Source organism: Spermophilus citellus (assembly GCF_964194105.1).
Source record: "Spermophilus citellus genome assembly, chromosome: 3".
NCBI classification, from domain to species: domain Eukaryota; kingdom Metazoa; phylum Chordata; class Mammalia; order Rodentia; family Sciuridae; genus Spermophilus; species Spermophilus citellus.
In genome coordinates this window covers 159,664,652-159,681,760 of record NC_138184.1, presented here as the reverse complement: position 1 = coordinate 159,681,760, position 17,109 = coordinate 159,664,652, and the positions used below count along the sequence as shown (strand labels likewise).

At 33.9% G+C, this 17,109-nt stretch overlaps 1 protein-coding gene across 2 annotated transcripts in view; it reads right to left on the bottom strand.

The window, feature by feature from the left end:
* IMMP2L (inner mitochondrial membrane peptidase subunit 2) overlaps positions 1 to 17,109 on the bottom strand; it is an 883,542-nt gene that overhangs the window by 407,686 nt on the left and 458,747 nt on the right. The gene's annotated exons all lie outside the window — the stretch shown is intronic.

The window sequence follows — 17,109 nt, the reverse complement described above, 5'->3', positions numbered from 1 at the left end:
TGCCACTCAGGAAGACAATCCTTTTTTTCTAAGGATTTGTACAAACTGTCTTTAATTACTAACTTTGGCTTCTATGTAGGAAAATGTGAGAAATATATTTGGGATAAAATTTTGCATTAAAGTGTACATGATGTGCATTTACTGGTCAGTTTTCTGCTCTGCTCTACTCCATGGCCTGTCCCTAGAAAATAGGGAAGTATCCAAGCTCTGATACCAATGTATGCAAATAGAAATTATTTTTGTGTAAAAAATACTTCCTGAATTATGCTTTGTTCCACAGTGAACCACAGACTCATAAAACATCAGAGCTAGAACTGAGACAAGCAAGAACCTCAGAGACAAGCACGCTTAATCCTCTTATTTTATAGATTAAAAAAAAATAAGACCCAGAAAGGTTAAATGACCTACCCAAATTAATATATTAAATGGAGATCAGAGCTAGAATCCAAAACCTGGTTCTTGTACTGCCTGACCTGTAATCTTTCCACCTACTATGATGCCTCATCAAATGGTTCAGGATCTCTCTTTCTGCTGATTATTACTTCAAAAGTCTGAGTTTATACAAGACTAATTTGCTTTTCATAAAAACGATGCTTACAATAAATTTTCAAAGCAAGGTTTACCTCTAATCACATTGAAGAAGCTTTATTTCTTAAGGTTCAGAGTGAAACCCAGTTAATCTTTGTCCAATGTAAAATACACGGGCACATGAGACATATCTTTAGTCCTCCAATTCTTGGACATATTTCTGCCAAAATCCTTGTTCCTCTGCCAACTAACTAGCATTCTCTGAACAATATTTAGATCACTTTGAAAAAGGGAAATTGGCTCACAGAGATTTCATCCATACAATCACTTCAGGGGGAATCAACATTTTAATGTTCTTCTTAGTGGGGCTCCATTACAATAGAAGAGGGTGACAGAGTCCCAGTTCTTCTTAGAATATGTTTTTCACTTTCAGAAACATTGAATACCTAGTTTTTCTTTTATGTCTGGTTCTGGTCAAGATTGAAATCATACATCAGATTGCAGCAATAAGAGTAGTTTTGTAGTACTTTTGTCTATGATCAACAAACAGAAATGCTGAAAAATATCTAGAAACAAATCCATCTGTATAGTATCTTTAAGAATAAAGAAATCTGAGGGAATTCAGCCACATGGAGCTGACTGATAAGAACCACTCAATGGAATGACAGAGACCAAAGGTCAATTAGAGTGGACTGATGGGATTATAAAGCTAACAGGTGGAGATAAGCGCTATCAGGCCCAGAATTCAATAAGTCTGATTGTAATGGGAGCAGAAAAATGTGGTGATTATATTATAAGTAAATTGCTTTCAAAGTCTTAAAAGTTTTATATATAGATATTGTAAATCTATATTTGTAGTTACCAGTTCTATTGGTCAATATTCTGTTTTCATAATACTCAAAACTGCAGAAACATTTAATGTAGCTAGCTATTCATTTTTTAAAGATATTTTTAAGTTGTCAATCAACACTGTATTTTTAATTTTTATTTATTTATTTTTATATGGTGCTGAGGATTGAACACAGGGCCTCATGAGTTTGAGGCAGGAGCAATACCACTCAGCCACAACCCCAGCCCAGCTACTCATTTCTTCTTGAAGCTTCCATAACACTAAGCACTTTCAGCTTTTTGCTTCCTGGTCGCACCTTTCCATCCCCGTCTCCCAGCCTTTTCACTTTTGCTTCATATTAAAGAGAATGCCCCAAGTTGGATCCTCAGACCTTACTGTCTCTCTGTACACTCTTTCCCCAAATTATTTATCTAAACACATACTGATGACTTCTATATTTAAACCTTAAACTCTAATCTCACTCTGAGCTCTATGCTTTTATATCCAAAATATGATGAGTCCATTATTTGGCTGAAAGATATCCCAAATTTGACTCATTATTCTGGAATACAGAGAAAAGAGAAGAATGATTAGTTTTGTTTATAGGCCATTTAAGTGTTCTCTCCAAGCCCCTTCCATTTGATAGTTATCACTGAGTAGTCTATTTTCAAATAAACCAAATATCCTATCTAGCTGATGTTGGATCTAGTCCGATAATTGGAGAGATCTTTCAGCTAACTTTTGGTTCTTCACATAGCCCTCACTCATGCCATTGGAAGAGAGGGGTCCACTGGTTTCAGGATGATTGTGTGTCTGTGCTAACTCTTCTTACTCAGAGTGATGTCTGTGAACTAGGGAATTCAACAACTCCTGGGAGGCTGTTACAGATGCAGAATCAAAATCTGAATTTTTAATTCTGCATTTTAATAAGATCCTTGGGTGATTCACAAGTCTGAGAAGCACTGTCGAGCTGATAGCTACTCAGTGTGTGCCTAGCTACTGCTGGCCTTGCTGACAATCAGAACTGTGATATAGATTGTTGTGGTGTTCTGTTTGATTGGTTGGTTGGGTTTGGAGGGATTGTGCTGTTGCTGTTGTTTTTTCTCCATTGGTCTGCTCAAAGCCTGGTAGTTTTGTTGGAGAATAAACCTCCACTCAGCTCCCACCAGCAACAATCTCCTTAATGGCTGACTTGTCTTCCATTCATTCTGTAGCGCCGAAATGAGCCCAGACTCTGCCTAGGGACTCTGCTCACTGAATCTCAACATAGCATCTGTGGTTCTGGAAGGTAAATATTAGGCAATATTTTTGCTGACTTTGTGGTGTGGCCAAATTGCTGTGACATGGTACAAAAATGATGAAGAAAAAAAAAAGGTGTTATTTTACCAGGGACATAGGCAATGATATTGTTTGTTTTAGTGTACCCGATCAACTTCAAGCTAATGCCATGAGTGCACTTTGGAAAACATTTCTCCAGCATCTCATTCTCAGTCCTTTTCTCTTGAAAAATTTTTTGAGGCAAAATAAAAGACTTTTCTTTTCCTTCTACTGTATCTTATTTTTTCTTCTTTCTGATTCCAGCTAGGACTTAACAGATGACAGAGTCCATCCTTTAACAGGGAAAAACTACATGAGCTAAGTCACTTTGGCTCAGGTGGACTCAGGAAAATCTGATCTCAAAACAAAAGCCTGGCTTGCAATATTTGCTCCATAAATTCACACCATGGGACCTTTGTACTAGTTATTTCTTCAGCTTGGTGCATAATTTCATTTCTGAAAAACAGTGCTGAATGTTATACTGACTACTTCTTGGAATTCCTTCTATTACAAATTTGAATCTCCCTTCAGGGAAATGAATGACTAGAACTGATGAGGGCAAAACATTTTTGTTGTTTTGTTTTACACAATTGAGCAAAAGATCGAAGCAGTTTAAGCATTTTTTAAACAGTATTCTTCATTATATGGGAAAAAATAGAACTCTATTTGGGCATGAGGACAAGGGCAATTAGCTCATCACTCAGAATGCCTCATCTTTCATCTCTTAGTAGACCACCATCTACCTAAATAGTTTCACCAAATATACAGCACCACCGACCAGTACAATACAGATAAATGCAATAATATCTACATTCTATTTCAAACCATCACTGGCTGCTCATTACAATTAAAATCTAATTGTTTTTGATGGTTTTCAAGAACATATGAGACCTCACTCCTAGTCATCACTCAGATCCAATGCCCAGGCACTTCCTGTTTGTTCACTATTCTTATGCACACCAGCCTTTTTCTTTACTTAGGATATGTCAAAGCTCATTCTTACCTGAGTACTTTGGCACACAATGTTATTCGAAATGGAACCTTCTGTCCTTGGTTATTGGTTTGACAGACTCTCTTTTCAACATTCATGTCTGAATTCAAACATCACTTTCTAAGAATGAACTCTTTAATGCTGAATGTAAAATCATACCTCTTCATTATTCACTGTGTTATGATCTTGCTTAAATTTTTTAAACAATACATACTAATGTCTGGTATCATAATGTATAAGTTTGTAACTGCTGTTTATCACCTACCTCATACACCACCCCAACAAATAAAATTTCAGAAATCAGTATTTATTTATTTTTTTTTGCCTTTATGATCCCAGCACATACAATAGCATTTGAATAGCATATATTCAAATATATTACATGAGTGAATACTTGAAAAAGCATGAGAGAAAAAAAAAAGACTAATGCTGCTATATGAATTTGGTATATAGCAAAAATCAAGAGTCTTAAAATGATCAAATCTTTTGGTACACAAAATGTCACTTACAACAATCCTATCCTGTGATTTCTATCATCACATTGTTTAGTCTTTAGTAATAGTGTAAGACACTGAAAAGAATTTAGAAAAACAAAAGTCCTCTCCAAAATACAAATATAGTTGATCTGATCAACTATATGGTATTAACATATGTAGTAAAGGGGGTTGGGGTTGTGGCTCAGAGGCAGAGCGCTTGCCTAGCATGTGTGAGACACTGGGTTTGATCCTCAATACTGCATAAATAAATAAAATAAAAGTCCATTGACAACTAAAAATTTTTTTAAAAATATACACTGACAGTAATAAAGATTTTGTCATATAATTTTTAAAACTAGGGAATGTTTTATTTTATGTAAAGGCAAAAAATATATACCAAAGTAAAGTATATACCATGCTTGATGGGTAAGTGCTTTCTTCTCTGACTCTTTATTCTCTTCAAGTTTTCCAATTTTCTACAACAAACCTATGCTATTAATGAATATTTTTATAGAAAATGTTTACTTACTTTTTACTTAACGAATATAAAAGGAATGGAAATCAATATATGCCTCATTTAGTTAAATATGACATTTTTTTCTAAACCCACTCTTTCAAAATGAAAAGACCATTTACTTATATTTAAATTGACAATATTCTAATCATTCCTTCCATTGTATCTGTTCTAGGAAGGAAAATTTTAACTTGTGTCCTTAGGCAATGTTGCAATCACATATGAAACACCTAATAATTAAAAAATATGTATGTTTACATACACATGTAAAACACTATAACTTTTTAAAAAAAATTCTAAGTGAGCTTCTAACTTTGCAAATTATAGATAATAATAATTTGGGTAATAACTAAATTCCCCATCCTTATTCAAATTATAATCTTTTGGCCTACTAACAAATTTGAGTCTTCAAAATTTACTTCTCCAAACAAGATGATGCTTTGAGTTAATTGAAATGTATGATTGTTATAACAGACCGCAGATCTTATTGCTGCAGGCAGAAATGGAATTATAATGAATATCTGATGTTTCATGGTACCTGGAGACATTTTGAGAGCTCTCCCATTAAGAGAATGAAATACAAATATAACCACTATATACTTGAAACAAAAGAAAAGCTGTCTGACAGATTTGACTCAATCCTTTCAATGCAATTTTATCACGTACAAGTGCATACATGCACAAGAATATTTCAAAAAGAGAGGTGACTGAAAGGACAAAGAGAAATTAGAATTTATTAAGCTAAGTGTTAAAAAATTAAGCATTTGCTGTTTTTATCATTTAATATTGAATTAAGCAGAATAAGGGTCATTTATAAATGCTGAGCTTGCTATATTTTCCTCATATTAAACAATTCAGTTCAGTTTCCTCTTCCCAAATGCCTGCCATATGCCAGACATTGTGTTGAATACCAAGAATATAAAAAATGCAGACAGCCTGATGTCTTCCAAATCCATATATGGGACCTAATGCATTTGAAAATAGACATTTCATAAGAAGTCTCAGTATTAGAATAATTTTCTTATCAACCACCATGATATTTAAACTGCTAAACATACATTCTGTAAATATTCTGTAAGAATATCAGAACAGAAATAGCAGGCAGCTTCAGGCTATTCACTTCAAGATGAATTGAAGATCTATAATCAAAATTAGTGAGGATATTATTAATAAGATACATATTTGTGTCATTCACATGCATAAACTTTCTTTTGTTCATGGTTTCAAATGTAGGGGCTTTTTGTGATGCTGAGATTCCCCATTTAAAACTAGAAAATGACTTAATTAATCCTTACTCAATTCTATTGAATTAGATATTTTTAAAATTTAGTAGGGCAGAAAATCTGAAAAAGATATATACTTGAAATATATTTTCACTAAAAATGCATGACTGCCAATATATTTAAAAGTACTACAGGGAAAAAGAAAAAGTTTTTTAAAAATTATACTATTGGCTTTTTACATTACTAATTTTATTCTATTGATCTTTAAGAAAACTGTACTTCCTTATTATGCTTGTTTCTAGGACTTAGATATTGTAGCACCTTTTTGTAACATTGTTATTCCAAAGAGAATCTTGAGGAGCCCCTGCAAATTGGTCCACAGTGCAGTATTAAAGTTCTGGGCTACAAGTTCAAAGATTTCATTCAATCATGAATTTTCATACAGAGAAGTCACCTAAGTGCCATGACTGTTGGCAAAACAGTAAAATGGCAAATCATCTGTAAATATTTGTTAATTTCTGCGTGTATGGACAAATTGAGCTATTGAAACACCTGTTTGCGGAAAAAAATTAAAGTAGCTTGAAAAATAAGTAGTAATATCTTCCTCCTCTGACTTTCAATATTGCATGTCAGTGGCAATTGATTGAGGGTCTATATAGCACTTTATGTATTTAACAAAATGTCAATTAGACATATGCAAAAATGGGGAGGGGGGTGATAAAGAGTATGATATAATCAAAGTGTCATAAATTCTATTTACTAAGGTAAGGGAGAAAGAAAAAAACTGACTTTTTGGTAGGAGTTACTTTTTTTTTTTTCCTGTGGGTTGGCAGGAGCTGGAGAGTGGAAGGAAGCCTCCTAGAAGTAGGATTTTCTCACTCAGTATCTGAATCAGATACTCATTAACGCGTATCCAGTACCAGTTTGCAGTAGCCATTCTGAATTTAACAGTGACAATTTAGAGGCTGCAAACTGAAGTCTGACTCTGAACATGTGTTTGTTTATTGGCACAGAGATAGCATTACACCATGTAGTTACAAAGAAAACAGAGTGAATCTAGATTAATATGGGAATCCATATTTTGTCCTTCCTGTGCTATATGTCACACTTCTCAGTGAGACCCTAACAAGAGCAGGAATTAAGAATAGGTCAGAAGAACATCTGCTTTGCTTATTTTGATTACGTGGGCAGGCAAAGGAATTTGCTTTTATAACACTGAAATAACTTGGAATGCAGCAAAAATAAATGCACCTTCTGTCTCATAGAATGTTATTACAGTACGACGCTTTGTGAATGCTTGGTGGCATTTTCAAGCATTTTGTGTTCCCCTCATTTCTTTCTCAGCTCCATAATGCAATCCTCATGGTTTGAGCACTAGACTTCAAATGAGACATCTATTCAGAGCATGTTCAGACAAAACAAGTGGTTTCCTTAGTAATGGGAACTATGTGAAAGCCTTCAGCGCAGCCCTCCAGCGCCAGGCCTCTCCCCAGCATGGGGTTGACACATAGGCTCTCAGTGACCATCATACAGCCACAGAGACCCTCAAAGTGTGAGCTGGCTAAAGAACTGAATATTCATTGTATTTCTAATAAAATGTACCTCTTATAAAAGCTTACGGGTGTTGAGAAGTGCTCTTAACGTTAAGGGTTAATTTGCTCACTTTTGGCATCACATCTGTAGAATGGAAAGAAAAATAAATGATTTCACAAAAAAGACATATGTTGTTCTTTTGTTTGACTATATTTGAAATGTCTCCTTACCTTAAAAAGTTAAGCTTTTCTCTCTTTTTCTGTCTACCCTAACGACTGCTTCTTCTGATTTTCTGGTTTCTGCATAGCAATTGTCCTTAAGAAAGCTTTGAAATTCTGTTGTTAAGACATAGTGCAAGTTTTGCCTTTTTATAGTGTCAAGTATATAAAAAATAAAATAGTAAAGCAGTTTTAGGGATAGCAATGTGGAAGCTTTCTATATGTGGATCTATTTATCCATTTGCTTAGTTTCACGACAATGCAACACTTTTAAAAAGAGCTGGTTTCTCTAATTAATACATTTGTTCTTTATTTTAAATACTGACTCTCAAAGGCAGTCAAAATTGTGGAATAAAAATCAATATAAAATAGAGTTAACATAATTCTTACCCTTGAGGATAACAGTTTATAGTTTATACAATGTCAATCATCCAATCAGGAGGATATAGTCAAATATTTTGAGGTGAGAAAAGCAGGCACAACAAAATTATGTTAATTGTGTCAATCTTGGTGACAAGCAAAGATAGGAAACAAAAGTTTGCTACAAAACATACAAGAAAGAGGACAATAGGGATCACACATGATACTTGAGGAAAAAAATACAGTTTTGAGATTATTGTCCTTGGCATCTGACTTATATTCCAGCCCTAACTATAAACTAGTTCAGTGACTAAAAAAGTTTACCTCAGTTTCCTCCTCTGCAAAATGCAGAATGCCCCTGGTTGCCTCAACATCTTGTAAAATGAAATCAAACATAAGCAGTGCTCATTAAACATCAGTGTCTTACGTATAGTTGGAGTCAACAAGTGCTATTTATTATTTTTTTTTAGGAATTATATGATTTCAGCATACATAATTTTTGCACTTGCATAGCAATACTTATTTCAAATTATGACCCATTCCATTGTGTTCTGTGGATAGCTCAAGTAAAATCATCTGTATTTCTCTGAATAACAGCAATAATAAATACAACAAAAAGGACTGCAATACTAAATTTGCTATCAAAGAAAATACTGCATCACCATCAGTAATAGTTATGAGCTTTTCTCCTGGAAATTGTGATGGATTTCTCCTCATAACTTAAATTCACAACATCAGTTCTCTATTTAATCAAGAGAAGGTATCTCTGATCCAGTTGGCCATGTATCCAGTTGGCTAATTGCCTCACATAAATGTTAAAATATATCCTTGCTCTCGTTTTTACTAGTCTACACATCACAATCACAGATTAAAAGATTTATGTGCGTGTACAAATATACCACAATGAAATCCACTATTATGTATAATTATTATGTATCTGTAAAAACAATTTTAAAGAGAAGAGAATGGGTTTTTTTAATGACTTAATTCTGCTGTGCTTAAATATTCTGCAATATCACTTTCTTCTCCATCAAACCTTTACTTAAAATTCATTCATCCATTTATTTAACAGTATCCTCAGATCCATTACTCCGTAAACCCAGCCTCATTTGACAAGGAACAGATCTCTCAGAAGGAACAACTAAACTGAAGATTAAAGAGTGAACAGTGGGAGGCAGCCTTGCTAAAGACAAGCCAGTGCCTGACTGCATATTGTAGAAAAAAGATGGACTAGAAAGAATGAGACTGGAAAGAGGGAAGTTAGGAGCAATTATGACAATTAAGGGAAGAGATGACCAGGGCCTAGCAGAGGAGGAGCGTGATTCAAGAAAATATGGAAGTAAAATCTGCAAGATTCACTAACCTGGAATTCTCTGGATAACTAGGTAGTGATACTATAAAGCAAAAAAGGGAGTACATAAAGAGCAGTATGCCAAAGGACCTAAGATTAATTTTTAAGAGACATGAGCCCACAATGATGGCAGACACAATGGGCAGGCAAATATGAGAATGACTAGAAGGCTTTTGTGTGCATGAACCAATCAAGGAAGGCACTGATAAGATCCCAAGGTAGAATTTCAGCAGCAAAGATTAGATTAGAAACCAGATTAAAATGAGTTTAAAAAGTAAGTAGAAAGTGATGATGTGGCTATAGCAAATGTTAACAGCTTTGTGAGGAACTTTCCTGAGGAAGATAGAGATGGAAAGATAGAATGGGGTTATGTAATGAAGGGAGAATTGTTATCATTTTAGTATGGGTAAAAATTAAACATATCTATTGATTTTGTGGAAATATATCAATCGTAGAGTAGACTGGGGAGTAAGCCTGCTGGAAACAAATTCCTGAGAACATAAAATGGATCAATTTGAAGAAAGAAAATGAATAACATAGAAATTGACAGTAAAAAAAAATTCTCATACTTTGATGAGTTTGGATAAAGACATATTAATAAGTTGGAAATTCATAAAATTAAGGGAGTTGATATTTAAAGGTATAAATCCAAAAAAGTTAAAAGCAATATTTTCCTAAGAATTATCAGCAACTGAAAAGAAAAGTTAAAGAGAGTGCTAGAGTTTGAAATCATCCTTCAAGTCAATGAGATAAAGGATAACTTAGGGCAAACATGAGGCTGGAAGGGCACAGCTGAAGACCCAAGTGTGACAGTTTACCTTTATAGTAGATACCAGGGAATACCCTGCTTGATTTCTTCCAGGATCACTTTGTCTCAGAAAGACTGGAGCAGAAAACAAAGATTACATTGTTATCCAGAAGTGTTCATTGAAGGAGGATGGTGGAAGACAAGAGCAAAGATTCTAGGTAAGTAGCTTAGATGATTGACTTTGGTATGTAGGAAAGGGAGACAGATGAGGATGACCAGGAAAGAACTCGCCTCAACAAAGTTGAGGTATTTGTGGTGTCAAAAAAGCAAATGGGGCGGGGTAGAGTTCTAAATTGACAAAATGAATAGGGGGTTATAATCAAAAGCAGAATATTGAAGTTCAAGACTTCAGAGGTAGAATAATTCCAGTTACCAATAAGACCAAGGGAATGTCCCTGGAAAAGAGTCTCTGAAATAAAGTGAAATTACTGACTGGTTTTATTCTTAAAAGTTGAAATCTTCCAAGATTTTAGTAATAGTCATGGTGGAAAAGGATAATGTTCACCAGATATCACGTCTCAAATATAGTGAGGGATAGGTAAGGTAGTAGAAAAATAGAAAGGTTAAGAGTGCTATTTGTCATATGGAAGAGTAAAATAATTTATGAAAAAAATGCAACTGGTATTGGAAAACCATAGGAATTACAATAATATGATGCCCATGAACAATATATGCATATATATACATACAAAACACCCAGCCCTAAGAGTCAAAAGAAAATCAGGGGGCTGGGGATGTGGCTCAAGCGGTAGCGCGCTCGCCTGGCATGCATGTGGCCCGGGTTCGATCCTCAGCACCACATACCAACAAAGATGTTGTGTCTGCCGAGAACTAAAAAATAAATATTAAAAAAATTCTCTCTCTCTCTCTCTCTCTCTCTCTCTCTCTCTCTCACTCTCTCTCCTCTCTCACTCTCTCTTTAAAAAAAAAAAAAAAAAGAAAGAAAATCAGTAGTCTCCAAGCAAAGAGACTTAGAAAAATAACAGTTCCTGAAAGGAGATTAGTTTTTATTTAAGAAAAGAAATGGAAGAACACACTGGGAAGTAGTTGAAAGGATGTCAAATCTTGTAAGTGAGTAATAGAAAAAATGAAAAGAATTGGGAGGATCCTAGTAGAATATACTAGGACTGTAAGAGTTGAAGATGTTTTTAAGATTAAAAGTTAAAAATTCTACAGTGGTGCACATGTAGGTAGTAGGTACAAGAATCTCCTGTCTATTTTGCCATCTTACTAGCTACAGTGAGTTGCTTTCATTCTTGAAAACACCTTCTTTATATATTAAAAGGAATAACTGTATGAATGATCACTAAAAGATTAGACAGAGAACTTTAGCTCTGGGCTTTCTGTACCCTCCATCAATGAAAAAACAGAAACAGATGAGAATGATAATGGAATGATAACGTTTCTTCTCCCATCCAGTAGAAGTCAAGTAAAAGTGACATAAAATATTCAGGAAAATTCAAATGACCCTTTAACTTCTATCTAGATAGTACAATATAAATAGATGCCTATTTTTTTTCTGATAAAATAGTCTGCTTTTTCTTTCTTAGAAATCACTGCTTTGGTTTCTTACTTGGGTACAAACAAATAATTTTCATTATCCCATCTTTACAAATGAACCCATGTCAAAACTAAGAAAGTACTAAACAACTGTATATAAGAATATTGCATCAGGAGCAAATTGTTACCTTAGGCCATCTTGGTTCTTAACATTTGCCTAGAATCGGTATGAAATTACATGCCATCTTGTAGAGCTTAATTTTTGCCAATAACTTAGATGATTCTTTATATGAGGCCAATTGGCATTTAATAAGTACTAATCAAAGCAGATGAAAAAGAGGAAGTGATCAGCAAAGAAAAGTTCAGGTCAAGAGATACACTCTATTCTCACATAATGAACAGCTCTGTTATATATAACCTCATGTGTAACTGAAGTCACCAATCTGACAAAATCAATCTCCTTGAGGGTACTCTCCTGATTTAGGCTTTCTTTTAAGTAAATGACCTTCTGAGTTTTACTCAAATCCTTGAAACAAAATGAACACACACTGCTATTACTATTTTAAATATTATAATGTGGATAGAACTGAACACTGTTAAAAATTTTATTTTATTAAATAACTCTAATTATAAAGCAAAAGGGTACCACAAAAGAGTTTGTATCTTTTCTAATAACGGCTATTACTTCCAATGTTAAAAACAATATGTATTGCTTATAGAAACTTTGAGAAGTTAAAACAAAGGAAAGATATCAATTATCCCATCAAAGAAAACAAGTGCCAATAGTTGGGTATATTTAGGCGTTAGTGTATTTCTTCTCAGTTATTTCTGAGCAACTTTTGCAACTATCTATCTGCATATTCAGCTATTCATCAACCTGCTATATTGTTTTCCCCCTTAAGAGACAGGGTTGCTCTGTATGGTTCAGGTCAGTCCTAAATTCCTTGGTTCAACTGATCCCCACACCTCAACATCCCAAGTAGCTGACTCTACAGACATGTGACACCACACCCAATTACCTGCTGTTTTTTTTAATTATACAAAAAGCATAAATTTTCTATCTTGCACAATACAGTAATTTTAACAGAAGCCTCACTTTATTGCCACTGTTGTTTCTAATATATCTAGAGAAAAATGTTAGTCCTCTGAATGAAAATAATGAAGACAGGCACAGGGAGAAGATAAGAGAGATGAGTAGCATAAAGAAAAAGCCTGAGAAAGAATAGAAGGAAGAATGGAATCTGAGGAAAGGACAGAGAAACAGATCTGTCCCCTGGATTTCTCTTTCTTGTTCTTGGTTGTGACCTTCCTTGAGTGAAAAATTATGTGTGTTCTTCCAATGGAGTCATATTCTTCATTAAAAATAAAATCTATAGCTGGATGCGGTGGTGCACCCCTATAATCCCAGCAGCTTGGGAGGCTGAGGCAGGAAGATTACAAGTTCACAGCCAGGCTCCGCAATTTAGTGAGACCCTGAGCAATTCAGTGAGACCCTGTCACTGAGGATGTGCTGGGGATGCAGATCGGTGTTTAGTGACCCTGAGATCAATACCTGGTACCAAAAACAGAAAACAAAAAAACAAGCTATAATTAAATGAAGATCTCATTTTTTCCCAATTCTACTTCCCCAAATTCCTTTGAAAAAGAAAATGTGAAATCGATCCAATTCAACATTCTAATAATCAATGTTATTCCCTTAAATCATGTTTCTATCTTAATTGAGAGCTAATCTGCCATCAGAAAGGATAGAGTCACTGAAGCCCTTCTGATCACAACAAGGCCCCTCATCATCAGTGGCTGATTCATATTTATTTAGTTTTTTGAGCATATCAACTCAAATTTCAGACTAGGTACTGCATTTCTTCCAAGCTCTATTTCTCAAATTGTGACAGCAATAAAAATTCTGTCATCAACCCTGAACAACCATAACTATATAAAAGCATCCACTGTCTCGTGCATAAAATTCATTCCTTTTTAAAAATAGTATTTTATTTTTGGCATTCCTAGTTGCTGACTGCATCAAATTGGTTGGCACAAACATCAATCAAGCATTCATTTATTGTACAAATGATTATTGAGTTCCTTGTATAGTGGAAGGAGACTTGACTCTGTAAGTAGACTTAACTGGGTTCATATTTTATCCCCATATTTTAATAGTTTGGGGACACTGGGCAAGTAAGTAACCTAACTTCTTTCATCCAATGTTTCTACTATGACAATTGGGGATTAAAATTACATATCTGATGAAAGATGTTTTGAAGATCAAATAACTTTTAAAACACACAGACATATACTAGTGTTCAACAAATGTTGTTTTTTTTCCATGTAAGAATGCACTATTGAGCTTAAAGACATCATAAGACATATATCTCCATGTAGAAGAATCTTACAAGCTAAAGAAGAGGTGAAATTATAGAAAAAATTATGAGATGAAAAAAAAATGATGGGTTATAAGAGAAATAAAGAATGCTACTATGGGTCAAATGAAGATCATATCTTCTTAGAGGGTTGGGACACATAGACATTTAAAAGCAAGAATTCAGAGTAGAAGATACAAAGGACGTTCCAAACAAAAGGGAAACTAAGACAAAAGTGGAGGTAGAGGAGGAGTAGGAGCTAATGCTTCTGACAATAATCAAGGTGATAATAAAAATTGTCATCAACACTGAATAATCATAACTATATAAAAGCATTCATTGTCTTGTGCATAAAATTCATTCCTTAAAAAAATAGTATCGAGGGCTGGGGATGTAGCTCAAGCGGTAGTGCGCTCGCTTGGCAAGCATGCAGCCCAGCTTCAATCCTCAGCACTACATACAAACAAAGATTTGTGTCCTCCGAAAACTAAAAAATAAATATTAAAATTCTCTCTCTCTCTAAAAAAAAATAGTATCAAATTGGTTGACACAAAATCAATTAAGCATTCATTTATTTTACAAGTGAATATTGTTTTCTGTATTTCTTTTTTTTTTTTAGAAAGTAGAGCAGGTAAGTTGGGTGTGGTGTCATGTCTGTACAGTCAACTACTTGGGAGAATTACAGAACCAACCTTCCTTGCACTGACAAAAACTGATGTCCAATATCCACTTATTCTTACTGTTTCATGCATTTGCTAAGCTCTGTATATGTATTAACTACTTTAATCCTCATAACAATCCTAGGAGGAAAATGAAATGCAAGGTGCTACTTAAACTGAGATGAACAAGATACTTAACGGACATGATACTTAACATTATGATCAGGTTCACAGAGCTAGCAAGTTGGCAACGTAAGGATTCAGACTCAGACAATCTGTCTGCAATCTATCCATTTGCCAAACAAACAGAGAACACAGGCATATAAAGCCTAGGATGAAACAACAATAAACCCTGTCACAAATTAATAACTTTGACCATAAATCAATGAATATTTATTGTATTCTAATCATTTCTTATTTAATAACAAAGGCAGAACTCTTTCTACATAATTTAAGTATCAATTATACATTACATTTTTAAATCATTTCATTAAGACTGACTATTAATTTGGGAATCCCAGCAGACATTTACTACAAGGTATCAAACATGTACACCCATGTAATAAAATATATTTGCAAGGTGAAATTTCTCTGATGTTTTAGTTGACTATAAAGAAATAAACTTGAGAAAGAAAGAAAGTATAAGAAAGGGAGTAAAAAAAAGGGAAAAATTAAAATGAAAAAGATCTGTCAGTTATCCACTGGATGATAGAGTAATTTTGTAGAGAAATATTAGAAGACATGAGGGATTGTATTCCTGGCTCACTTCTGTCACTTATGTATACTCAAACAAATCTCTGGACCTTCTAGAAGAACAGTAGAGTTCTGAGATTCTATGGTTCTCATTTGATGATCATTCACAATTGCATTAACTCAAGAGTCCTGAAATTGTTACCCCATCAAAGCAAATGACTTCATATGGCACTTCATTATAGATGTGACACCTAAATAACTGTTTCATGTGTCTTTTGGGAGACATTTTGTATTTCTAGTGTATGACTGACCTTGATAAGTGAAAAAGCACCTAAAACACCCTCTGATTCCACTAAGCTGTTGATGTTCTTGAACAAAGATAGAAACTACAGCCAAAGAATAGAAACCTCATCCTTTCCATTCAAAGCAATAGCCATTTTCTCCTCCACAATGTAATCCTATTTCTAATGCTCCATAGTACTAAATTTACCAAAATGAGCATGAGATCTTTTAAATTTATCATATGCCTGCATTAAAAAGACAATATTGCTGGGGCTGTAGCTCAGTGGTAGAGCACCTGCCTTGCACGTGTGAGGCACTGGGTTCAATCCTCAGCATTACATAAAAATAAATAAATAAATAAAGATATTGTGTCCATCTACAACTAACAAAAAAAACATTAAAAAAAGACAATCTCAACTCCTGTCCTACAAAACACAGTATCATTTAGTTAAAACAAATTCCAATGAAATAATAAAAGAAATCATTTAACAATAGGACTCAGTCCTAATTAAATTAAAACTTAAAAAATTGTTCTTTGATGTGTGAATGATATTGAAAATATTTTTAAAAGGAACTGTAGTTCATTTAAGAATCAAGAAAGTATTTTAAACATGATCTGTTTGAACATTACAACTTACCTTCATTATTAGAGTGACTTTTAACTGCTTTGATTTCTAATTTTGCAATTATACAGTCAATATCAATAAACCAAAATGAAATGCATAAGGAATCGTGATATAAAAGTTCATTTTTCAAACAGTTATCAAAAATTTAATATAAATTTTCCCTATTTCAAAATAAACCTTTCAAAGATTGAAATGATTTAGGATACACAAAATTACAGCTTAATAAAGTGAAATTGGGGGTAAGAAGGATGTTTATTATCAGTATTATAAGTACATTAAATTATATGTAAATATACTCCAATACAACATCTCTAACCCTGAATCATAAACCCTAACATCTAAGAACTGATTATACACTTTATGAGTAAATACTAGAGCATCTGTTAAAGAATAAAACCTTAAAATAATGCTGTAAAATAAGTGTCAATAAATTAAGCAAGAAGCCATTTTTAACATGTATTCAAATGGTTACAAATCAGAATAAAAATTTTATAGAAAAAAATAGTAAAGCATTTGGGAACATTTTACAAAGCGAAAATATATGATTAAAAACAGGCTTAGCATTTTAAAAATTTTAAGCATTATGATTATAATAATTTCAAACTATTAGCCTATGTTATTTCAAGAAACTCCTTAAGAACAATTAGTTGTGATGCTCCACCCTCCCTCCCCACACAAACACCAAGAAAATCTAATAGTGTCTTTTCTTTTAACTCCACTAGAGGGTAGTGTCTCAAAACCAGGGCTGGAGTCGTGAATCTAGCCTGCTTTTGACCTGTTGACAAATTAATCCTCATGTCCCATCTTCTCAACATTTCTCTAGTATACTAATAAAAGCTGTAAA